The following is a 26413-nucleotide window of genomic DNA, read 5'->3' as shown; positions in this document are numbered from 1 at the left end:
ATATTTGGAAGACAAAGATCAAATAATAGTTTTTCTCTGTGCTAGAGGCATTATGAAGTTATGAAGATTTTTTTAAAACATATTTATGTGGGATGGTGATTAAATATTTTTTATTTTAGAAGAACTAAAACTGTTTTCTTAGACTAAATATGCTCGTGACAATTATGGGAGCTAGATTAATTAAGGAGAGAATAAAGAAAGTTTCAGGACCCTATGTACGTGCAAAACAAATCTACGTTATGGCATGATGTTGGTGGATATAGAAAGTTTTAGTTCTAGTTGATGGGTCTGGGGATCTGATGCATTCGGTCTCTGCTGAATTTAATCTATGGCCCATTGGACCCATATTTCTATTAACAAGTGAGCATACCGCCACTTAATGAATTATAAGTTATAGATGCTACAGATATAGCATAATTTACTGGCACATTTGTCTTTGCGGGTGGTGTATGTGCCACCCAATAATTTTTTTGGCTGCTCACAGCTGACCCGCGAATGCATCGCAGCCGCGAAAATGGAGTATTAGCGTTGGTTGCAATACTCCGAGAAATTATAGTAGGCGCCAGTGTGCTAGTTTGTCTTCAAAATCTACATGCAATCTAACCCATCCCTTATTCCTGTTCATTTCAGACAATACAATATGATATGTAATGGTATTGAAGTACAACCCACCATTTATTCCCCTAAAAACTTCAGAAGACTAACAAGTATTTTGAAATATGAAATATTTTTTATTAGATTACAGTAAATAAAAAATAGAGTTATACAAATTTCTTCGCACTTCTTCCAAATGTACAATCTCCTTCGATCGACATCTTCTTCGGGATGGCTCTTGGTTATGTTCACCTGTAACGAGAGAATGTTGTATATTAATAATTGAGACGAAATACAGTAGTGTAGTACACAAATTACATTGTGTGGTACAGAACTCGTGTGTTTCTATGGGTGTCATTGAATTTCTGCGCATGCGTGTTTCTATGGGACCTGGTTGAAACACATACCTGTATGCGTGTCATTGAATTTCTGCATAAGGGTGTTTTTGTGGGACCTGGTTGAAACGCATAAAGCATTCAGAGTATCATAGACAAAGATTTTCAGTGCGCCACCTGACGGACATGTCCTGCACTGCAACAACACAAATAATTCTGTTTGACCTCACAAAAGGTCCATTCGGCTCAGTTGCAACTCAGTGCAGTGAGGTGCAGAGCGAGGCTATGGCTGAAGGGCTCACTTTTGGGGGGCAATTCAACATAAGTTATGCTCCATCTGTATATGTGTTACTGAAAAATATTGTTTTAAATGCTCTTTATTTTTTTCATATTTTTTATTATTTTCTATGTGGGATAGTGATAATATTTAATTTTTGTTTTAGAGAAACTAAGGCCTTTATTCTATAAGGTGTGATAAGTGCAGATGATGTTCTATCACAGGAAAAGCCCCATTAAAGTCAATAGGGCTGTTCATGCGGTAGCACATCATCTTCACTTATAATACCTTACAGAATAAGGGCCTTAAACTGTTCTTAAACTAAATATTCTCATACAGTCATGGGAGCTAGATGAATTAAGTAAGGAGAACAAAGAAATGTTCAGAACAGAAACACATTTATTTGGCAATTAAACAGGATTGAAAAGTCTATTGATATTAGTTATGACTACATGCCTCGGAGATAGATTAGAACTAAGATCAAACATTGATCAATTCGTTCTATCAATTTTACGACTGGTTGATTTACTTATTGAGAGTTTTATTATAGTGTTATCAAATCTAGTTGCTTCAATTTGATATCATAAATTGACAACCCACTAATAGCACTGGTGTGTGTTGATTAAAACACAACAGGACTTTTGGAAAACTACTGTATATGTTGGTGATTTGTAAGTAATTTTATCTTGCATTAACTGATGTCGTTGGGAATGTACCCCACGTGTAATGTTGTACCTAAGATCAATCAGTTTATTTGGCCTCCTTTTAATTTTCACATTAAATTATACAGACTCTAAGACTAAAGGGAAACATGATAAAAGGTTTGAAACAGTGTTGAACTTGTATTTTGAGAATGATAATCCAATATAGAATGCACATTTTAGAACAGAGGTGTTTGTTGCCGTACAAGTGGGAACTGATTTTCTAAATTTTTGGAAAATGTGTATAGGGTTTCAGCAATACATTGGCAAATAGACTGTTACATTTATTTTATACAATACAGTGAACTTTATCACTTGTGGCAAATGGCTCCCCTACGTAGCACTGCCATCTGTCCGGGCTCTTTATGACACACACAGTCTTCTAGTGTTAACAAAGAGAACACATATTGGATCATTCAGGCTTCTTCCTGTTTCTTTTCCGTCCCAGTAGGGGACAGTAACTTTAACAGATAGATATATATATATATTTATACAGCTTAACCCTGTTATAGCGCGATCCGCTATAACGCAGATCCACTTATAATGCCGTTTGAGCATGGACCTACGAATATTTAAAAATATATATATATATATTTTTTTTGCACACACTGCACACACAGCACACCACACACAGCAGCTCACAGTATGCAAGACTTAATTTAAACTCTGTGATGTACAAGTGAGAAAAGAAAATGATAAAAGGTGGAACAGGATGAAAATCCTATTTACTAGTCTGCTCACAGCAAAAATAATACATAAAACTTCCTATTATCCAAGGAAGAAATTGCTAAATGACCACCAAGATTGTCACAGTAATGGGAATGTAAATACGTTAACCAAGTAACAGGGTGGAAACATTCTTGCTAAAGGTCAAAGACTGATGCAAAATGGAGGTCAAAGTTTCAATCATTTCAGTCAACAGCAGTTAAAAACGACAATGCTCCTAATGGGCAATACTGTGTATATCAAACTCTTGCTACAGTATTTCAATGCATAGAGACATTCAACTCTTCAACTCCACATATAATATTCAGGTTATCTGATGTGACTAACTGACAGTGTGACAGGAAACTCCCAGTACCGGATCATACTAAGAGGCAGAGAGTGGGGACTGCCAGATTCTGGCGCACAGACAAAACATGATTCATGTTGGAAACACCCCCCACCCCCAAATATTTAGCCATTTATATATAACGCAAGAGAATGGCCCTTGATTCACCCGCATAATAAAGACATCTAATTCTGACGCATTCCGACACAGTAATTGCCCTCGTACTCCTCTGTGAGGTAACAGTCTGCAGAACACACTCATACTGTCACATAGCACACAACAGCTTTACACGTCATACAGTTAACCCCACGCGTGCATGTATAGGATCGCAAGCTATGGGGGGGTGGGGGCTGTAGCCCCCAGGGTTATATATTTATGGATTATGGTAATGTATGTTGCTGGTTTTCTACGTACAGCACACCCATCCCACAATAGTTCCCGCACTATTGCCCACAGGGATTTCTCTTACCTTTAGGGAGAGTTGAGGTCTTGTAAGTGGTAAGTTCCAGGTCGTGTCAGTGCACACTGAGCGGTACCGGCAGTGTTACTGCTGTGCACTGGGCTCCATGGAAGAGACTGCTGTAGCTGCTGTAGCTTGTGAAAATTCAGATCTTCCCTTCACCACAACTTTCCAAAGCTTTGCCGGATGGGGATCAGTCTGCAGTGATCCACGCTAACCCTGTTTGGTTCCAATTTAATCGGTCTCACTCCTCCTCCCCCACCCGTCTCTGTGCTGAATCGCTTTGGGGATTTCCAAGACGGGGACTTTCCAGCCACACGAGCAATGAAAGGGAGTAGGCAAAGCTCGGTCGCTGGGGCTGCTGGGGGATCGCTGAGGCATCGCTGGGGAAGCTGGGGGAAGTACAGTGGCTGCTGGGGTATTGTGTAGGGCTGCCGGCGCCTCACTCCACCTCCTCCTGATTGGGTGCGTGGCGGCCATTTTGTTTTATAAATTAGCGCGACCCCGTTTATAGTGCGATCGGATCGGGTGGCCCCCCGAGAACCGAGCTATAACGGGGCTGAGCTGTTTATATATATTTGATGAACTCTGTCCTTAACCTTCAGTGGTTTATGCTTCATAACAATGACACAATATAACTCAGACACACTAACTTTAAGGAAAAACAACAGCATAAAATGAAAGCCTACTCCACGGTAGGGAGGCTAATTATACAACAATGTCTAACTAACACACTGGCTGGCTATCTCCAGTTTCCAGTTTTAAACAGAGCACACTGTAACGTACAATAGGAATAACAAATTGTCCTTATCTGTAGTTATGGGAACTATAGTTGTGGATCCCAAGAGAGTCCACACAATCCTTCTGGATACTGCGATACTTTAAGAGGCATCCTCCTCAATCTGGATGCAGGGGAGCAGCGATGCCCCAGCCTCCAGGTTCTAGGAGAGAGACTGATACAGCAAACCTAACCGCCATAAATACCCGTTCCTCAATTAGGAGAGCAGGTGAGGCGAATTAGAACAGTTGTGAACTCCGGTCTGGATTTCCCATCCACCAGCCTCAGTGACGGTGAAGTTGTGGGATGCATCACATTTACACTCTGACTGCACTTTTTCATTTAAATCAGATGTAGCACTTTTTCTGACACGCTAAAGCGACTACAGGTAACTGCATGCACCTGCGGCTCCAGGAGATCTGAGCCTCCGCTAGCTGGGAGCCTGGGGTAACACTTATAGCGCAGCGCCTCCACTTACCCAGGATCCCCGTGATGTGAGATTCCCCTGGACAAGAAACATATACACACACATGTATGATGCAACCAACTTTACTATATGCACAATAACCTTAGCACTCTATCATATTAATACACACGCAGCATATAACCCAACACATAACCTATAATACAATATAACCTTAACGCAGCTAAATGATAATGTCCTTATAACGTGAGTGGCTCGGCCACGCTCTTAATGAGTATTGTCCTGTACAGTAGTGGCTCAGCCACGCTCTTAATGAGTATGTCCGGGTCCCGCCACCGCGTGCCCCACACACCGTGTCCTTGTGCTAGTAGCTAGAATAACTCAGTGTATTAGGCCTTTGGTCACTCACTAGTGTCCTCAAAGAGATACGCCTAAGGCTGAATCAGCGCCTGTTGACCGGTGTTGGTGCACTTAACGTAAATACCTTCCGGTCACGGCGGTGACCGGTAATGCTTCGAAAAGGATCAGCCGAATCCTTGCTTGTCTTTGATGTCCGCTGTGCAGTTGGTCCCAAGCAGCTCACCAGCAAACCTGCTCCGCACGCTTGTCCCTAACTGTCTACACAGATTAAGGTGACTGATCGCTACCACTATGGGCGTCCCTGCAGCACAGCAACCTACTGTGGCTCAGGGGTTTCTCCTAAGGGCCTGCACGGTAAAGCTAGCCTATGCAGGCGGGTCACGGACCCCCTGCACGCATACACCCTCCTCCTTTACCTTCCAGATCCCCTCTGACTAGCGTGACCTCTCCCCCACGCTTCCCTTTCCTGCCCCTGTCATCCTAGCCTCCTGATTGGTTCTTCACTTCAGGTGACTGCCCAGGAGCTCATGGGAATTGTAGTTTCTCCACTGAGCCTCTCTGCCTAATCTGCACAGACACACAGCCTGTCTGACTCTGCTCTAACACACTGCAACACTGTTGCAGATACTCCACAAGCCTCTCACTGAACAGAATCAAACACCAGCTGAACACACACTGAACACACATATGAGGTTCCTACCACATCCTTACATTCTCCCCCTTGCAGAATCCAACGTCCTCGCTTGGGCTACACCTACATAACTATACACAGAATGTTATATAATAAAAATGCAGTTCAATTATATAACTTAGCACATTCGCATTGACTTTATACGATATTGCACAATTCTGTGTGCATCACAATCACAGATTGGATTTTGCTCCGAGACCACTGCTGAGCCTCATAATGGGGTGCCCCAAATTGATCATAAGCCATCCTCATTGGAGGTTGACTAGCTCTTTGGCTTCTGCGAATTTGCTCTTCAGCTACCTCCTCTGGAGAGTAGCAATTCCCATTTGGCAGTTCCAACTCTGCCCTTGAGGGGCTTGATAAGTCTGCAAATTCTCTTTGTTGCACAAAGCACGGGCTCTGCGGGTCTAGTGGCTGGCTCACGGGAGTCAGCGTATCTGTCGTTGGACCAAGGGGCTCTTTACCCGTAGCTCCTTCGGGAGATGCCCCCACGGCTGGAAGGCCCCTTTGAGAGGTTCCCTCCATAGGATTCTCAGAGGTGGCATTTATTACAGTCTCTAGGCCATCCTCTGTACTTTCAGTTTCTCCATCAATTGAAACAGTGGGTACCTCCAATTCTTTGTCCCCTACTTGAGGTATGGGGAGTAGGTGATTCCTATGCCACACCTTTACCCGGCCTTCGGAGTCCTTGATGCGGTATACCGGGAGGCCAGGCATCTGTGATTCTACCTCATACACCCCATCTCTCCACCGATCAGCCAGTTTGTGCTTTCCGGGAATGCCTAAATTACGAAGGAGAACAGCATCCCCCGGGCGAATCTCCTTATGTCGCACCTTGTGGTCATAGCGCCCTTTGTTACCCGCATATAATTGCGCCGCCGCCTTTTCAGCCAATTTATAGGCCTGCTGCAGGCTGTCCTGTAACCTCTGTACATAACGGAAATGCGTTCTGTTGGATACCCCATCGGTAGATATCTGCAGTCGCACATCCACAGGTAGTCGGGCTTCTCTCCCAAACATTAAGAAACACGGAGTATACCCTGTAGACTCGTGTCGAGTAGAGTTATAGGCATGCACCAACGTCTCCACATGCTTGCTCCACTCCATCTTCTGAGAGCCTTTTAATGTCCCCAGCATGTCCAGCAGTGTTCGGTTGAACCGTTCGGGCATAGCATCCCCTTCTGGGTGGTACGGGGTAGTCCGTGACTTAGCTATGTTTAACAACTTCAGCAGTTCTCTAATGAGAGTACTCTCGAAATCCCTGCCTTGATCAGAGTGGAGTCGGTTCGGTAATCCATAATGAATGAAGTATTTCTCCCACAATACTCTAGCCACTGTCACCGCCCGTTGATCTTTGGTGGGGAACGCTTGGGCGTACCTTGTATAGTGGTCTGTAATCACTAGTACGTTACCGATGCCCCGGGTGTCTGGCTCGATACACAAGAAATCCATGCACACCAAATCCATAGGACCAGAGCTTTTCAGATGGGCCATGGGGGCCGCCCGTGTGGGTAGTGTTTTCCTCTGTATACAGCGGGTCCACCGTCGGCAATGCATTTCCACTGATTCTCTCATTTTTGGCCAATAGAACCGGTCCCGAAGTAACCCGAATGTCTTGTCAACGCCCAGATGGCCATGATCATCGTGAAGGGCCCGGAGGACCATAATTCTCAGACTTTCAGGCAAGAATAGTTGTCGCCGATCGGGATGATTATGGTATGGAATGACCCGGTACAATAGGCAATTGTCCAGTTCGAACTTCCCGAACTCATTCAACAATAGCTTCACCAGTTCTCTGGGGGCTTGCTTAAGAATAGAGGGGTTCTCTTGTTGCAGAGCTTGGCGAGCTAGTTCCACCACTGGATCTTGGATCTGGTGTTGCACCAATTCTTTCCAGGAAAAGATTTTATCTTCGGTAATGTTCATTCCTTCCCGACCTCGGTAGGCCCGGGGAATGGCTCGGGATTGACACCCTAATGAATCAGCTACTCTTAGCTCTGAGAACGCCACCTGATCATTGACCACTGCTGTTAGCGAACATAGAGCACGTATGCCAGGACCCGAAATTTCCTCCCATACTTCCTCATCTATGGTGGGTTGAAGCCCCGGCCTCCGTGACAGAGCATCGGCCCCTATGTTAGTGGGCCCTGGTTTATACTTAAGGTTGAACCGATAGTTGGCCAGTGCCGCCAACCACCGGTGACCTGTCGCATCCAATTTGGCGGACGTGTTGATGTAAGTCATTGGGTTATTATCTGTCCTGACTTCAAACTGTACCCCATACAAGAAATCATGTAGCTTATCGACTACAGACCATTTGAGGGCTAGAAACTCCAGCTTGTGGACAGGATAGTTCTGTTCGCTTGGAGTTAAGCTTCGACTCGCATACGCCACTGGGCGGAGCCCTGTGTCATGTTTCTGGTGCAACACTGCTCCCAGGCCACTGAAGCTGGCATCCACGTGTAGAACGTATTCTCGGTCGGGGTCGGCATAGGCCAGCACTGGGGCCTGCGTTAGGCTGGCTTTCAATTTCAAGAACGCTTGCTCACAAGCAGAGGTCCATTTCTCTCCAAATGGCGTTTGTGCTGTGGTGGTTTTCCTGCCGGTGTCCTCAGGACAGATTTTTAAGAGATTATTCAGGAGTTTAGCTTTGCTGGAGTAGCCCTCCACGAATCGCCGGTAGTAACCGCAGAACCCCAGGAAGGATCGAATTTCTTGAACGTTGTTAGGCCGGGGCCAATTCACCACTGCCTCTATCTTCCCTGGGTCGGTGGATATCCCTTCAGCTGATACAATGTGACCCACGTATGTCACGGACGTGCGGCAGAATTTGCACTTATCCAGGGACAGTTTCAACCCCTCCTTTTGAAGTCGATCCAACACCTTCATCAGCCGCTCCTCATGCTCCTCTAGCGTCTTTCCGAACACTATAATGTCGTCCAGGTACACCAAGCATTCTTGCGGGTTCAGGTCCCCCAGGGTCTTTTCCATTAGCCTCTGAATTGTGGCAGGAGCCCCGCATATCCCTTGCGGCATGCGGGTGAACTGGTAGAACCCTAGCGGGCAGATGAAGGCCATTCTCTCCTGATATTCCAGATCCATGGGTACTTGATAATACCCCGACCTCAAATCTAGTACACTGAACCATTTACTTCCCGTCAGGGCGTTCAAGAGGTCCTCGATGCGTGGGAGGGTATACTGATCAGGCACCGTACGGCTGTTCAAGGTCCTATAGTCCACGCAGAGGCGTACGGTCCCATTCTTTTTGCGAACCACTACGATGGGTGAGGCATAGGGACTGCGTGATCCTTGAACGATACCAGCTTCCTCCATTTCGGCTAGTAATCTCCTCACCTCTTCCACGTCTCGAGGTGCTAGGCGGCGAGAACGTTCCCGGAATGGGGCATGGTCGCTCAGTCGAATGGTATGGCGGGCGCTGCGACTGCACCCTACATCCATATCACTAATGGAGAATACCCCCCGTCGTTCTTCCAGTTTGGTCTGCAGTCTCCCTTTCCAGCCCTCCGTCAAGGGTGAATCTCTGCAGTCGAATGCCAACCTTGGGGTCACGGCATGAGTGGTGACCACCGGGCGCTCACCTACACTATTCTCCCCGGGGTTACTGGATAGATTCGACCCAATGTTTGCCGGCGATCAATGCACATGGTGTAGGGAGAAAGGTTCCGTACGTACACCTGGGTTCGAGCCGGAATTTTTCCCGACCACTTCTTTATCGAGGCCAATACTTCGTAGCCGAGTCGCTGGTCATCGCTGATCGAGATTTCCAGGGAGAACAGTTGATCCTCCGGACGTCTGGCTGGATAACGACAGGCGGCGATCATCATTCTTCCTTCCCCGGGCGGGATCTCGGTTAGCCCCCGCTCTTGACTATACAGCATCCCATGTTCCTCTTCGGTCGCAATCTTACCGCAAACCTCTTGCAACACCGGGCAAGCAGCTAGAGCCAGCAATGGTGATTCACCCGTTTCCTGTAGATACTTGTGGAGCACATCCTGTACGATGTCTGTGTTGGTCCCCATGATTATCGGGGCGCTGGGATGATCCTGGGGTTCTGGACATACTAAGGCCTCCACCTCCATGGGGTAATGCTTGCCTGTGTTCAACTGGGGAATGTCCAGATGTATGTTCACCACACCGTCAATAGGGTAGTCTTCATGGCTCAACCCTCTCAACCGCAAGGAGTCAGCAGATAGCAGCGGCAGCCGGTGCAAGTGTTGATCGTAGAAGGGCCGATACACGATGGTCACCTGGGATCCAGTATCCATCAGTGCCGAGGCGTAGATGCCTTCAATCACCACCTTGACGATGGCCGCTGGCCCTATTCGACTACTCGTTGAGGACGGGGCCACTGCTTCGTCGGTCTGCGGAGTACACAGCATAGACTTGGCCGGTGCCCCATTTTTCTGCAAGCATAGCACTGGAGATGACTGCGGTAGGAGTTGTCTCGGAAGGTCGGCGATGCTCGCCCCGACGCGGGGCGCTCCCTGGCGGCTGCAGGCGCTTCCAGGTCCTGGTGTCTTTAGCCGCAACCACCGCCTTCTTTCCCAGGGTCAGCTCACGCCCCAGTAGCACAGTCACATGGGCCTGAACCCGATCCATCAAGTCGTCGAACGCCAGTGCTTGCCCCGGCGTGAGACAGCTGCTGACGCGTACAGACACCGGGTGCAAGGGGAGGAGTCCCCTCAGTAGCTGGGTGGTGCGTAGGCCGTCGGCATCCATCTTCTGCACCACCCCCTTCCTCACCAGGGTCCACAGGTCCAGATGCAACCGTCGAAGGAAGTCAGACACCATCTCTCCTTCTTTCTGGGCCAGACCGTGGAACCTGGCCATTAGCGCAAAGGCATCCACAGGAACCCCATACACTTTGTTCAGGCAGTGGATAATGCCAGCCGCGTCAGCATCCGGGTGGTCGTCCCGATAGCAGTGCACCATGTGGGATGCTGGGGCCCTCAGGCATTCAATTATGCGCTGCCTCCGGACGGCATCTGTGCATGACCATTCGGGTAGTACCTGTTCCGTGTGGTCCAGCCATTCCTCGAACCCGACTTCTCCCAGTGGAGTGGGTTTGTCCCCAGAAAATGCCTTCAGTTTTCGGTATTGGAGGGACTGTGTAGTGTGGTGAATGGCTTCTGCTAGCGCAGGGATGGAGGCGTTATCCGGCAGGCTACTCCCAGCATGTGAATAGGCGTCTAGCCTTGACAGGATGGTTCTGCTCAGCACGGGCCTAAAGGCCGAGGGAGTGAACGAAGTGCCTAGGCCCATTGCGGTGGGCCACCGGGGGTTCAAACTGTTCTCAGGGGTGCGATCAGAGCTGGTTGTGACGGTACCTAACGAGCCGGGGTATCCCCTCTGGGGTGTGGACGCAGCCAGTGGTTCGGTGGAATCCACCTGTACTATCGGACAGTGGATGCCGGGAGCCTCGGGCAGAAGTAATACTAAGGGCAGGGCTTTGGGGCATATGTCCTGGTCAGTGACAAATAGTATTTTGCGCCAGTCCTGTTCCCGGTCGTAATAGTGATCTTACACTCGGGCAGTGTCCATGAGCGGGAGTTTCCTGACAAGATCGGTCACTGTGCCTAGGGAGAAGGTAGCGGGCACGTGTCCCAGGCCGAAGGCACGTGTCAGGGGAATTTCATGCCGTTGGGCCCACTTGCGCACCTCAGGCTGCGAGGGCACAAACATGGCGGGAGAAAAAAAATGGTTGCACAGTAATAAAAAAAAATATAGGGCACCCCAGGTCTGAGATCTCAGCTGCGCCTCCAAATGTACACTGGCGACACACTTTATTCGAGCTCGGCTAGTCCCACGAATTCGGGTATACCCGGGTGTATTGAGGTTTGTGACTGTTTTCTGCCCGAGTGCATTGGGTTATTTTCCAGGCAGGGATTGAAGCATTTTATTCCCGCTGGCTGCAATACTGCACAGTATATATATATATATACTGCATTACAATTCATGAATTTATGCCATCTGGTAGACACGCGAAGCATTGCAGCCTATTAAATCCTAATCATTATCATTTAACAGATCAGCCGCCCGTCAGCCAGGCATGAACCCAGGCTGGGAAGGCAAATGCAACGGGGCTTGTCAGAGGTGAGGAGCGGCGCATTCCAGGTATCTGCCAGGTACATACTGGGTATTTGCTCGAATAAAGTGTGTCGGTGCAGTAGCCCTTTTTCTGACACGCTAAAGCGACTACAGGTAACTGCACGCACCTGCGGCTCCAGGAGATCTGAGCCTCCGCTAGCTGGGAGCCTGGGGTAACACTTATAGCGCAGCGCCTCCACTTACCCAGGATCCCCGTGATGTGAGATTCCCCTGGGCAAGAAACATATACACACACATGTATGATGCAACCAACTTTACTATATGCACAATAACCTTAGCACTCTATCATATTAATACACACACAGCATATAACCCAACACATAACCTATAATGCAATATAACCTTAACGCAGCTAAATGATAATGTCCTTATAACGTGAGTGGCTCGGCTACGCTCTTAATGAGTATTGTCCTGTACAGTAGTGGCTCAGCCACGCTCTTAATGAGTATGTCCGGGTCCCACCACCGCGTGCCCCACACACGTGTTCTTGCGCTAGTAGCTAGAATAACTCAGTGTATTAGGCCTTTGGTCACTCACTAGTGTCCTCAAAGAGTTACGCCTAAGGCGGGATCAGCGCCTGTTGACCGGTGTTGGTGCACTTAACGTAAATACCTTCCGGTCACGGCGGTGACCGGTAATGCTTCGAAAAGGATCAGCCGAATCCTTGCTTGTCTTTGATGTCCGCTGTGCAGTTGTCTGGTCCCAAGCAGCTCACCAGCAAACCTGCTCCGCACGCTTGTCCCTAACTGTCTACACAGTAAGGTGACTGATCGCTACCACTATGGGCGTCCCTGCAGCACAGCAACCTACTGTGGCTCAGGGGTTTCTCCTAAGGGCCTGTGGGGTAAAGCTAGCCTATGCAGGCAGGTCACGGACCCCCCTGCACGCATACACCCTCCTCCTTTACCTTCCAGATCCCCTCTGACTAGCGTGACCTCTCCCCCACGCTTCCCTTTCCTGCCCCTGTCATCCTAGCCTCCTGATTGGTTCTTCACATCAGGTGACTGCCCAGGAGCTCATGGGAATTGTAGTTTCTCCACGGAGCCTCTCTGCCTAATCTGCACAGACACACAGCCTGTCTGACTCTGCTCTAACACACTGCAACACTGTTGCAGATACTCCACAAGCCTCTCACTGAACAGAATCAAACACCAGCTGAACACACACTGAACACACACTGAACACACATATGAGGTTTCTACCACATCCTTACACAGACATAATGCTATCTCATATCCTGGGACTATGTCACACACAAAACTTTTGAGGTCAGTTGTCAAAGTCAATGCTGTTTAAATAATAAGATTACATTTGAAGGGGAATTCATTTGATTACTTCCTCAATTACAAAATAAGCATATTCCATAATCTGTATTTATTTTTATTTTTGCAATCTATCTTTAACATTTATTCATGGTTTTGTTTTATATCAAATGAAACAGAAGTATATAATTCATACGGTAACGTGGGGGAATTTGACTAAAATAGGCTGTTTATCAGCTTTACCCTAACAATTTTTTTTTACATTGCATATTATACAGGCATACCCCGCATTAACGTACGCAATGGGACTGGAGCATGTATGTAAAGCGAAAATGTACTTAAAGTGAAGCACTCCCTTTTTACACTTATTGATGCATGGTCTGTACTGCAATCGTCATATACGTGCATAACTGATGTAAATAACACATTTGCAACAGGCTCTATAGTCTCCCCGCTTGCGCACAGCTTCGGTACAGGTAGGGAGCTGGTATTGCTGTTCAGGACGTGCTGACAGGCGCATGCGTGAACTGCCGTTTGCCTATTGGGCGACATGTACTTACTCGCGAGTGTACTTAAAGTGAGTGTCCTTAAAGCGGGGTATGCCTGTACTATGTAGAGCTAGTGGAGTCACAAGATTCAAGTGTCACAAATGATTTGTAATGTTTTAATCTTCCTGTGTCAGACTTGTTAAAGTGCTACACTATGATGACTTGAATTAATATGCTTAATAATTTGTAACATTTCCATTATGTTCTTTGTTGCTACATAACACACACATTTACTTCACTAAAAAAAATATAAATGTAAAGATAAAATGATTGGGGTATAGCATCAAAGGGCTTTGATTGACACATTTAAAATAATCAATCCAGGATGAGCTTCACAAGTGTGCTTTACAATTAATTTTGTATCACATTATTGGGAAACATAAAGTAGGTTTTCCTGTATGAGATCCATCGATGTAAAATATGTTTATGGATGTGACTATCACTTAAGTTCAGCTGTATTAGGGGGCCTTCTACACTGTATCACAAGGCCTTTTTAACTTTGGCTTTGGAATTGCTGCAGAATTCTCTTCTCGGTTAATCATTGAAGAAAGTATAGGGTTCAGAGTTTTTAAAACCTCACAGGTCTCTTCTTCAAAAGGCATTTCAAGAAGAGACCTGTCAGATTTCCAAAGCGCTATACACTATAATTTCAAGAAGAATAATCATGCTGGTTCTTTGGAAGGTATCACAGCAAACAAGAAAGTTATCGTTGCAAAGTGCAAAGACCTCCAATTATTATCATGGCTTAGCTTTTTGCAGTCTATTATTTTTTGTGTTATAGCATTTCTTTTTCAGTTTGGAATTGGGGAAGATGGGTAATTTTCTGGCAGAGCAGTAAATTGGTTTCCGTCACTTCCTCGTGAATTTACCACATTATGTTCAATAGAGAGCTGAGATAACAGACATACAGTAACAGAGGTAGCAGCTGGCATCCACAAGCATTCATGATTCTTCCCTTCCTTTGTGTTGTTATTCTTTCTTGCCACTCAATTGTGTTGACTGCAATCAGAGTTATTTTTCAAGTACAAAAGGGAAGTTGTGAACTAAAAAAAAATGAAGACAAAGATCGGAATCTAAAATGTTAAATCGGATTAATGTAGACACTGCTAGGGATCATACAAAGAGACGTTGCAAACATTTGTTTTAAATCTATTGTGGGCTTCTTCGATTCTAAAATCCAAATAATACAGTAGTTGTATAATTGTCTGTGTCCAGCAGAAATGAAGTAGAAAGGCACTTTTTTGTGTACCAATCATCAATTGAGCACAGAAAACTAGGGTATAGGTAATAGATTAAAAGTTGGTACATTTTTATGCCAATATTTAAATACAAAAAGAAAATGGAATACATATGGTTTGCATAAAAACAATTATATTTGTTTTGCCAATATAAATTTGATGAGAAATGGTCAATGAATTAAGAAAATGAATAGATATTTTGAATCTCACCCAACATCCGTAATAACTTAAGTTAAAATGATCGACCTCCACAAGGTTAAGGGCCAAGATACATAAAACTCAGATACCGAAAAACAGCATTTTCAGCAGAAAAGCAGTATTTATTTTTTTATATATATATATATATACAGGCATACCCCGCATTAACGTACGCAATGGGACCGGAGCATGTATGTAAAGCGAAAATGTACTTAAAGTGAAGCGCTACCTTTTCCCCACTTATCGATGCATGTACTGTACTGCAATCATCATATACGTGCATAACTGATGTAAATAACGCATTTGTAACAGTCTCTATAGTCTCCCTGCTTGCGCACAGCTTCAGTACAGGTAGGGAGACGGTATTGCTGTTCAGGACGTGCTGACAGACGCATGCGTGAGCTGCCGTTTGACTATTGAGCGAGATGTACTTACTCGCGAGTGTACTTAAAGTGAGTGTCCTTAAACCGGGGTATGCCTGTATATAACTTGTATTTTTATTGAGGTAAAGTACAGGAACAAAGTATAACATGACACAGATATAAGCAATTAGAATAAAATTCAGCTAATCTGTGGAAATGATACATTGCACTGGGGTGACGACAAGAAAACAAAAGATAAGACTGACTCAGACAACACCAAATTCTCGGTGGGTAAGCCGTTTGAGTATTTGAATATCATACATAACAATTTACCGGGTATGGGGGGAGGAGGTGACACAGAAGGGAGAAGGATGGTAGGGGTGGGACTGCCGATAGGGGGGGGGGGGGTTTGTGGGAGGATAGGATTACGGATGGAATTTCTGAAGACTGTTTATTGGAGCTTGTCTTCACATCACTGTTATCGGGGATAATTTTTGTCTAGTTGAACGTGACACCTGAGGCCTCTGTGTGGAGATGGAATATGGTCTGAACCCACCGAAGGAGACTGCACCTAGAACTATCAATGCCATATTGTGTCACGCTCCACCCCGGGGATGTCTGTTTGGGCTAGCCAAGGTATCCAGATTTTCAGATAATTAATGCCAGTGTCATTAACCAGACTCGTTAACTTTTCCATCTGGCAGACAAACCAAATCCTGTTTCGAATCTTGGGGATGGATGAAGTTTCATTAAGTTTCCATAGTGCTGCGATCTCGCACCGGGTCACTAGGGCAAGATGCCCAATTAGTTTATTGCTTGCTCTTGAGAGCCCTTCTAGTGGCCTGTTCAACAAGAACAGCCATGGGTCTAGAGGAATCGGGAGTCCCAAAATCCTCTGAGTCCATTCTCGAATTTCTTCCCATAGAGGGGCGATCCGTGGGCAGGACCACAGCATATGTAACAGGTCAGCCGACTCTCTACACTGTCGAGGGCACAGTGGGGAGAGTCCCGGCACATACCTTGATAATTTTAGTGGGGTGTGGTACCATCTCATTAGGACCTTATATGCATTCTCCTTAAGTGTGGTGCAAATTGAGCTTTTAGCAGCCGCCAGATAGATTTTGTTCCAGTCCTCATCTTCTAGGGATTCTCCCAGGTCGGACTCCCACGGGGATCTGTATCTCGGGTGTCTTGCTCGGGGTTATCAGAACCGACCACCTCCCCGTACAACTGCGATGTGAGTCCCGAAGTGTCTGATTCCACCAGACAGAGCTTTTCAAAATTAGACAGTGCAGGGTAAGGGGCTAATTTATTATAAAATGCTCGGACCTGGAGGTATTTAAAAAATTCAGAGGGGGGGATATTCTTTTCAGATCTAATATGTTCAAATTATTTAAGTTTTTTACCAATTCCCTCCAGATCCCTGAGGCGCATATATCCGGCCTTTATCCAACTAGAGGTTCTACTGTACTGCAGGCCAGGAGCAAAATCGGAGTTTCCCCAAAGGGGCGACATCATGAAATTTTTAGTGGTAAGGGAGTGACTGTGCTTTGATGTGATCCATATTGACAGCGAGTTCACAGTGGAAAGTGGTATGTCGGCACCTGCGCGTGCTCTTTTGGGGAGCCAAATCAAGGATTTCAGCTCGATTGGGCCGCAAATTGCCCTCTCTAGTTCAACCCATCTTTTCAGGCAAGGTACCGCTAGGCCCCCAGCAGTAGAGGGTTGTTTCATAGTTAGTTTGTTTACTCTCTGTAAAAGCAGTATTTTTATGGTGCAAGTCATAAACATTGTATCACTAAAAACAACGCATTTTTTACCTCATACGATAAAACTATCAAAAAATTACTAAATACAGCAAATTTTGACATTTTGATGCTAGTCTTCAACTCCTGATTTATATCGGAGAAACAAGGTGATTCTGGCGCAACAGCCAAAAGTGGGTCCCAAACAAGTGGTATTAAAAATATTCCTTTTCCTTTTTGATCCATCCAAGGATAAAGTGTTCTTGTAACACGAAAAGCGTAGGAGGGTGAGTGCCTCCACTTTTTTAGATGGATCAAAAAGGAATATTTTTAATACCACTTGTTTGGGACCCACTTTTGGCTGTTGCGCCAGAATCACCTTGTTTCTCAGATTTACCTCTTTACTCCAGGCTGCATGCTTACCAGGACTTCAGGATCAAGAGATTTCTGTGAGTACTTTCTCATTCATGATTGCTCAATGTGAGTCCAGGGACCTTCCCAATGAGGGTTTGATGGGGTTTTTTTTAGCCTCACACCTTACCCTTCAGGGAATATTGGCCCACCTCGGGACTTTACTATTTACAAGCAGTTTATCCATATTCTTATTCAGTCCTGTTTTATGCATAAATATTGAAGGGATTCAGTGCTTAAGCGCCTTTGTCACTTGGCATTGGGATTATATCGGAAGCAACCTAAAGCTAAATTTACTGTAGTGCATGTTTTTTTGACCCATTCTTCATGCTGTCAGCACTAGTTTGCCTATGTATATAATGCCCATTACATACATAGGCAAGATAACCTGAACCACCTTGGTATAGGTCATAAAATGTAGACTTCAACTAATTTAGATACATAATAACCCCTTAGTAGTAGCTCAAGTGGTCAGCAAGTCAGGGGATTCCATGACTAGCTGACCACTAAGGGCTATAACGGGGTTAATATTAAACTTATAATACACTACCCATCTCCTTTGGCTATCTTAGTAATACAATGCTTTACTAACTGCAAAGGAAAGCAAAGGGCTAACTTCCCGAACACCCACACCACCTACCCCAAATTCTCCCCACCAAAAAACTATCTCCCTAATCTTCAGACAGACACACAAATCTATCACAATATACACTCAATAAAACACTTACTGGGATGGGGAAACGAAAACAAATGTCCTTGGAACGAAACAAAGTCATTGGGCACCCCTGCATGCATGCAAGTGGGCACGCAAAAGGATCCGTGTAGCAGTTCCTGGCTAGGGCACAACTTGCCAGCCCTATATCTCAGCCAACAGGAAAAAAATTAGTTCAGTCCTTACATGGTTCGTTTGGGAACCCTTGGCTCTAACGAATTCCAGAAGAGAGGGATGATCCTTGGTTACGATATTATTAACCCCTCACACTCTGGAACCGCAGATGCTAAAACTTGGTCAAATCGTTGTTACAATCAGGTGAATCTGACTGGGACTGGCCAGCAGGCATTTTTATAGGGTTCAGGGTCCTATTCCCAACATGCACAGCTTCCGTGGCAACACTTTTTCCCCCTATCCCAGACTTGCCAGTAGTTCATAGCATTGGCAGAAGCGGCTTCCTGGTTTGCAAAGAGCACGTGTCAACTTGACACCTAAGCTGCTTAGCATACCGGGTCCAATTTCTTACATCCTAACACCTAGGATTGCTGAGGCTTTTCAACTCCGGACTTCTCATAGACATTGAGGCACCCTCTCTGCAGGTTGTCTTTGAAGCACAGAGTTGAGAAATTCCTCAGTTCATTCACCCTTAGCATATTTACATGCTAAAGGATTTTTCCCGGGCTCACAGAAAAAAGTTTTCCTGTCTTCACATTTAAAACCAACAGTATAACACAGTTGGTTCATACAGTATGTTCTGCTTGTGCCACTACTATAAACTTTATGTGTGTGTGTATGGTACTTTATTCCTCACTGCACTCCAAAAATTAGAGTGCAAGCTTATTCTGATCACGAGTTAGCTTATTTCATTGAATGGGCTATGATGTGGTTTGCGGTTTAACCCAATTCTCACGTCAATTGACTTTCCCTCTTTCAAGTTATGAAGCTAACAAGGTAGCGGATACATTTTGACAGAAACCACTTCAGCTAGACCGCAAACCACTTACTCTCTTAACCTTGCGGTTGCGAGGTCGAAAGCTCAGAAAGGCATCCCTATACTTTCAACGCGGCCACCCATACATAGCCACGCTACTTCAATCAGTGCTTGGTTTAGGAAAACATATCAGTGTGGTGCACATACAGTTAACCCCTTCCGTCCCAACACAATTTAGGGTTAATTGCGGTGGTGTATGGAAAAACGGGATTATGGGGATAATACATTTTATCCCTTCACTCCCTACAGGGTTTAGGGTTAACCAGCCGGGTATAATGCATTTATTATTGGCCTGGTTAACCCCTCTCACCACAATCGGTACATTTAAACACCAACCAATAATGACTGAGGTATGTTCTACTTACACACTGTCAGATTGATTGTCATCTCATTATGCAGTTTTGAAAGTGGGCATACCACTGTTTTAGTGTTTTAGAGAAGTTCTCAGCCCAGTATGTACTGTACTTACAGTATATAGTTCTCTACCATAGTATTCATTTCCCTTAATTAGTTCTGAGAAAGGTAACATTTTAAAGCAGGATGTTTTTTTGAGAACGTTGATTTTACCCAAATGCAGATCCAGTCCCAGAAGTCTGTTATATTGAGGCTGGGGTGGGGGGGGGGGGGGTGAAATAAAGAAAAATATTCAAATAGAGAGAATGGTTAAAAGAAAGATAGAAGGGGTTACATCAGAAAACAAATGTTAAAAGAAGAAGACAGACTAATACCCTTTTCAATAATGAATATTATTATGATTATCTTCTCATTCTATTGTGAGGGAGAAAAAGTAGAAAAATGGAAAGGAGGCAAATAATTAAGAGGAAGAATCACAAAGTAATATCGCAATTCAAGTCAAATAAATAGGTAGATAAATTAGATAAATCAAATTTAGCCCCGATATATCCTTTATCTAAGCTTTATGAATCTTCCGCTCCTAAAGAGAGGAAGGGCGAGAGTGGATATAATTTGTTCAACTGGTGTCTTGAGACTCGCTATAAATTAAAGATACAGCCCCATTTTTCAACATTTGTTGCATTTCGAAAAACTTCACTGTTTTACACTTTCTTAGACACTTTTAAAACGTTAGTTTATTTAACAAATCAAGGGTCACTGTCAAAAGGCATTTACATTTTTTTAAATGTACATACGTATTAGGCTGTGCTTATAGTGACAGCGACACAACGTCTCCTCAAAACAAATGCATTGCCGCCGTCGCATGCCCTTATACTAAGCACGACGCGACTGAGCGATGGCTTGGTCGCGATCGCTGGAAGTCATCTTAATTTGATTTTTCCAGTGACCGCAGCCTGACGTCGCCGTCGAGTCGCCGGCATTATAAGCGTAGCCTTACACACACACACACACACACACACACACACACACACACACACACACACACACACACACACACACACACACACACACACACACACACAGACACACACACACACACACACACACACACACACACACACACACACAAACACATAGAGTGGCCAAATTTCTAAATGTTGTTAAGCTGTGAGTTGCCTTTGGGTTTAGTAAATTTTGCTCAGAGATGATAAGAGATTACTTTTGAAACTCATAACTGATTTAGAATTGAGTTCCACAGTAATACCTAATAATACCTAGTAATTCCAATGCTAAAGTGATATAGCTTCCCTTAATAAATTATAGCCATGACTGTCCATGAACATATTTTGCACCAATGTATCCCATAGTTTAAAACTCCTTGATGTTTAACCACGAATGTGATTAAAAATAAACTCTACAGATTCTTTATGAACCTATTGGGTATTTAAGTATGGATCACTATTCATTAATACAGTATGTAGTGCTAAAAGAATACAACATTTATTTATTTTTTACTTCAAATGGATCTTCAGTGTAAGACTGTTTATAAAATGACCCTATTATCTGAGTTAATGCAAGCAGTAATTTCTTGACTTAAGCCTGTTAAACACCAAAACTATGTAACTGTCAAATTCAATCAGGGAAACATTATCCTTGACATGTCAAAGTCGTTATCATAAGGAATTATTTTAAAATGCAATTGATTTTATACAGATGGCTCTTCTTTTATCACATATTACCACAATACATTGTGTACATTATTTAACTTATTATATATATATATATATATATATATATATATATATATATATATATATATATGTATATATATATATATATATATATATATATATATATATATAATAAGTTAAATAATGTATAATATGTATAAATATATATATATATATTATACAGAATAAAATTATTTGTCTACATTGCCTTTTTATCAGCTTAATAATGAAAAAAAACAAATAATATGTACAATAAAAGCACTCTGTCAAGGTCACAATGAAGTTGGACAAATCTGTATCTTCAGTGGTGGTGCATAGCCTGGGTAGTACCAATGATACTGCTTCATGGTAATTAGAAATGTTATTCCATATTGCTTTCTCACAATTAGGGATATTGATACAACAGTATAGAGAGACTCCAGAGGAAGCAGGTATAGAATCGTTACCAGTGTATAAAGGGTCATGGGTTCGATTCCTGCATGGTATGCTAAAATTATTAGTGTAGGTGGGAGTTGTGTGTGTCCGTCTGTTATAAAAAAAATAAATAAACATTGGAGATGTGCGCCGTGCGCGTACACACAGCCTGATGAATCAAGGATACAATACAAGGAGAGAGCTGCAGAGAGGAGATAGCTGCAGATGTTGGGGAAGTCCTCATATGGTGGCCATTTCGCGATCCCAGTTAACGCGAGCCCCGTTATAACGTGGTCTGATTATGTGGACCCCGAGCACCGTGTTATAGCGGGGTTCAGCTGTACTACTAAAAAGTCTTCCCATTATATTTCAGTGTAAATAAAACACTGATGCAACAGTAAAAATACCTAGCCAAAGAATCTTCAGTATCTTTGCTAAATATCACATAGGGGTAAAGGGTTAAGGTTAGAGGAAGGTTAGAGGTTTTAGCGTAAGGGGTTAGGGGTTTTAGCTTAAGAGGTTAAGGGTTTTAGCTTAAAGGTTAAAGTTAGGGGTTTTAGGGTAAGTGGTTAAGGTTTGGGATTTTAGCTTAAAGGTTAACGTTAGGGGTTTTAGGATAAGGGGTTAAGGTTAGGGGTTTTAGAGTAAGGGCTTACGGTTAAGGGTTTTAGGTTTAGGAGTTACGGTTAGGGGTTTTAGGGTAAGGGGTTACAGTTGGGGTTTTCTAGGGTAAGGTGTTAAGGTTAGGGGTATTAGGGTAAGTGACGAAACATGCGGTGGCTGAATGGCAGCGGCGGGATGGCTGCAGCGAGATGCCTGTGTCTAAATTATTATTTTTGCTGCATGCGTAAGCAGAGCACGTTTTATTCTATACTATTACCATCTTTTTCTTTTGCTACCTGCCTTGCTCATTTTCTCTTATGATCTATTATTCTTTACAGTTGTGCATCTTCCTCCTCATGGTATACAGGGTTTTGGAGGGAGCACAATGCTTCAATACACTAACGAGCTCGAAATTGGTAAAATGTCTGTACTTTGTGTTTCAGTCTTGGCAGACTCGATTGCATACAAAAGTCTCCTGGTGGCTTCAGGTCTTTATCTCAGTGAGCCTCAGTAAAATGGTAATTTGAAACGGGATTACCCATAATGCTTTATTTCCTCTTTCATATTAAATGCTCATCATTCAAGTGTAAACTTTGATAAGAAATTGAGCTCAGGGTGCATATACAGACTTTCAGTTACCTGCTGTCTACCAATGGTACTTAAATACTATCAACAAATATATTTGCCTTTCAGAATTTCTTTTATTTTCTCTATATGTTTGTATATTTTTAAAGCCTAGATAACCAATGCAATTGTTTTTAAATATATATTTTCATGTTTACTTCAGTAGTTCCCTATTCAGTGCGCCTTTTCTTCATCGTTATGCATGCTGCATAATCTTGTCATGCTTGACAAAATAAGGAACTCATGCCTGAAAGAACAGAGGACTGTGCTTGTCTGTTAGAATTTCAAACATTGTTACAGAGTTGGCCAACTTCAAAGAACTCCTTCCCACTGGGTATATATCCTTATACACATGCACACACACTTTTGCTTAAATAAGGTCCAAAGCAAGCCCGTCAAGATGACTGTATATTTCCCATTGTTATCAGGTAATTGTGAAATATGAAATATGTATTTTCCACACACAAAAATATATTATTGGCCATTAACTTCTACAATCTAAAATTTTTCCTGCAAACAAAAACAGGAATCTATTAAACTGGTTTCAGAAGCCTTGCATTTGAAAAACAATGTATTTTGACACTTTTCTCTTGCGTGCACAATTCTTGTGCCAAAAAGCCTATCTATATTCTAGAATAATACACTGCAATTTTCTCCAATCATGAATCGTTTAATAGATTTGATGAATCCTAGAATCATATTTTCCTTGTTATTTTATAAATGTAGACAAGGCAATGCAATCTATTATGTCCCATGAATTAATGGGCTATTTATTAATGCCTCACTGCTACAAATTTGGATTATCTTTGATAAATACCCAATAGGAACAACCCCATTATCTCATCTGCTATCTCTGTAAGTCTCCCAACATACCACTTGGGCCCTGATCCACAAAAGGGTGCTAAACTTTATATGAGTGGAAGCTGAGGTGTGCTGAAGCATCACACCCCTTTGTGGATCTGGGCCATAGATTGTAAACTCTCCAGGGCAGGAATTTCATTTTCTATTGTTTGTTGCATTTATTGGATTATAATTCCCTGTTTTGTGTTGTCTCTTTTATAAAATGCTGAGTACACTGTGGGCGCTATACAAATAAAGATATACATAGATACATACATAACCTTGTGGAAGTCCTCCAATTTTGAAATTACCTGACGTGGTTTTTTTCATGTGTACTGTTTTGGGTTTAGTTAGTGGCATCATTCCTAAAATGGCTGATAGAAAATAAATATGACTCTGTCAGGTGATCTAGATAGTTAAGGTAAAAAGAAAAATAGGATCAGCGCACAGCCAAGGGAGTCATGGTCTAAAGGATGAAAAAAATATATATTTATTGGTCAGACATGACTGAAAAGGGGGTACAAAAACTCTCCTATGCGTTTCGCACATTTGGGCTGCTTTATCAAGGAGTTTTTGTACTTCCTTTTTAGTCATGTCTGATCAATAAATATATTTTTTTATTCATCCTTTTGACCCCGACTCCCTTGACTGTACTCTGATCCTATTTTTCTTTTCACCTTGGAACTTTGTACCTGTGGCTTATCACGCCCATAATAGAGACTCCTGGTGTGGGTGAGTTAAAAGAAATAGAAGATAAATACGAATATTATGTCTTGCTGAAATAATCTATTCAGACACTCCCAATGAGGTTTGAGGTGTGTGGTTCTTGCTTCACTCACCTTTACCTTCAGGGAATACTTGTCTTTTTTTTATTGAGAAAAGTGCAAGACTTCTATCTTTCCTAGATACAATTTTTTTTTTTTTTTTTTATTTAGTCATTTCACCCACTCTGTAATGGAGGTCTCTTTGCATTTGTTTTGATACTTTCGTTGAAGATTCTTGTTCAATAAGTATCTTAACCGGATTTACATGAGAAACTCATATACCACTCTGACGATGTAGACAGTCAGCAGGGTCTCTGACCCGAGGCCAATGTGGTGCTTCAACAAGATGGGCATCTTCTTATTAGCTGCTGCCAGGACTGCCGACAGTGGGGGACAGCCGATACATACATTCTTTGCAAGGTGCCCCTTGAAATGCAGAGTCTCCATCAGTGAATGGAGCCTCTGTCAGTGGGCAGAGCCTCGAGATGAGCAATGCAGGGCTGAAGTTGCAGCACGAGGGACCGGCTGAAAAAGGTGAGAGTGAAGGGTTCAATCAGGGGAAGAAAACATGTAACCACATAGAGAAAAGAACCCACTTAAAGCACTCAATAACCCCTATGAAGTGTAATGATAATATTAAAAATAATCTTTAATGCTAAATTAATTAAAATAATGGGTGTTAAAATACATCAAATGACACACATATATGTTAACCCTAAGATGAGTATATATGACACTCCGGGTTAATGTAATAGAGAGACAGTTTGAGGTGAATTAGATCAAATGTGTCCAGAGAACTGATATGCAGTATTCCCTAATAGTGGTAGTTAGGTATGAGCAAAGGTGGGGAGGGGCTGCAAAATCACCTGTCTAGGTAAAAAACAGGTCTCAAGGTGATAGTAGTGAAATATGAGACTGGTGAAAACGTACTGTAGCTATATATAGGCACGAAATAAATGCACACCAATCAGTGTGTGCTCACTAGGTATATAATATATTGCTACAATGATGGAAGATCAATACTGTATATTCTCCCACATGTGACCACCTAGAAAAACAGCTAATAAACTCCAAACGAATAAAGAGCTGGCTGTAATACACAGAACACAAATACTATGGCTAATAAGTTCCTATAAACGGTGTGGCTGTTGGTATACCTATGCACATATTCATGAATGTGCTACCACCGTTAGGAATGCTTCTGCCACTAATATAGCTGTGTATAAGTATAACGAGACCTGTCTAGAGTGTCAAACAAGTCCCAAGGTGGACAACTGGGGAAATAGGAGATATGAGACTAATCGTAGTCCTACTAATAAGAAATATGTACACACTGATCGAGGGGTGCACTCAGCATGTAATATGTTAATCCACAAATGGATAGTCAGTCACACATACCCCACAAGCAAAACACCTAAAAATCAGATGATAAATTCCAGGATGTTATATAACTAGCTGTCAACAATTAACATAAATACCATGGCTACTAGACTCCTATGAACGGTGTGGCATGTGTATACCTGTGCACATATTCATGAATGCGCTTCCACCGTCAGGAGTGCTAATACCACTAATATAACAGTGTATCCAAAGAGTTAAAGCAGTCCCAACCTCACCTAATGCTGCCTAGTCACCACACAGACTCCTGCCCAGGATAGAAGGGAGTACACGCGTGCAGTCTAGCAGCTGATTGCTCTGCAATTCAGAAGGCTGCCACGGAAGTCCTGACTGCGCGCGTGCACGTGACAGATGCCGACGCGCGCGTTTTGTGATTAGAAACACTTTCTCAAGGCTCAGTGCACCCCTCGATCAGTGTG

General features: G+C 43.5%; 1 protein-coding gene and 1 long non-coding RNA gene across 3 annotated transcripts in view; one reads left to right on the top strand and one right to left on the bottom strand.

Moving 5' to 3' along the window:
* The window catches only part of ST8SIA4 (ST8 alpha-N-acetyl-neuraminide alpha-2,8-sialyltransferase 4), a 200978-nt gene that overhangs the window by 149241 nt on the left and 25324 nt on the right, over window positions 1-26413 (top strand). The gene's annotated exons all lie outside the window — the stretch shown is intronic.
* LOC142491244 (uncharacterized) lies at window positions 709-26305 on the bottom strand. Its single transcript, XR_012800359.1, has 3 exons — window positions 26213-26305; window positions 24672-25121; window positions 709-846 (listed from the first exon to the last, which is right to left on the bottom strand). It is a non-coding gene; the product is annotated as an uncharacterized LOC142491244 (long non-coding RNA).

The sequence above is a fragment of the Ascaphus truei genome, chromosome 1 (genome assembly GCF_040206685.1).
Source record: "Ascaphus truei isolate aAscTru1 chromosome 1, aAscTru1.hap1, whole genome shotgun sequence".
In the NCBI taxonomy this organism is placed as follows: domain Eukaryota; kingdom Metazoa; phylum Chordata; class Amphibia; order Anura; family Ascaphidae; genus Ascaphus; species Ascaphus truei.
This window is presented reverse-complemented; position numbering and strand designations above follow the sequence as displayed.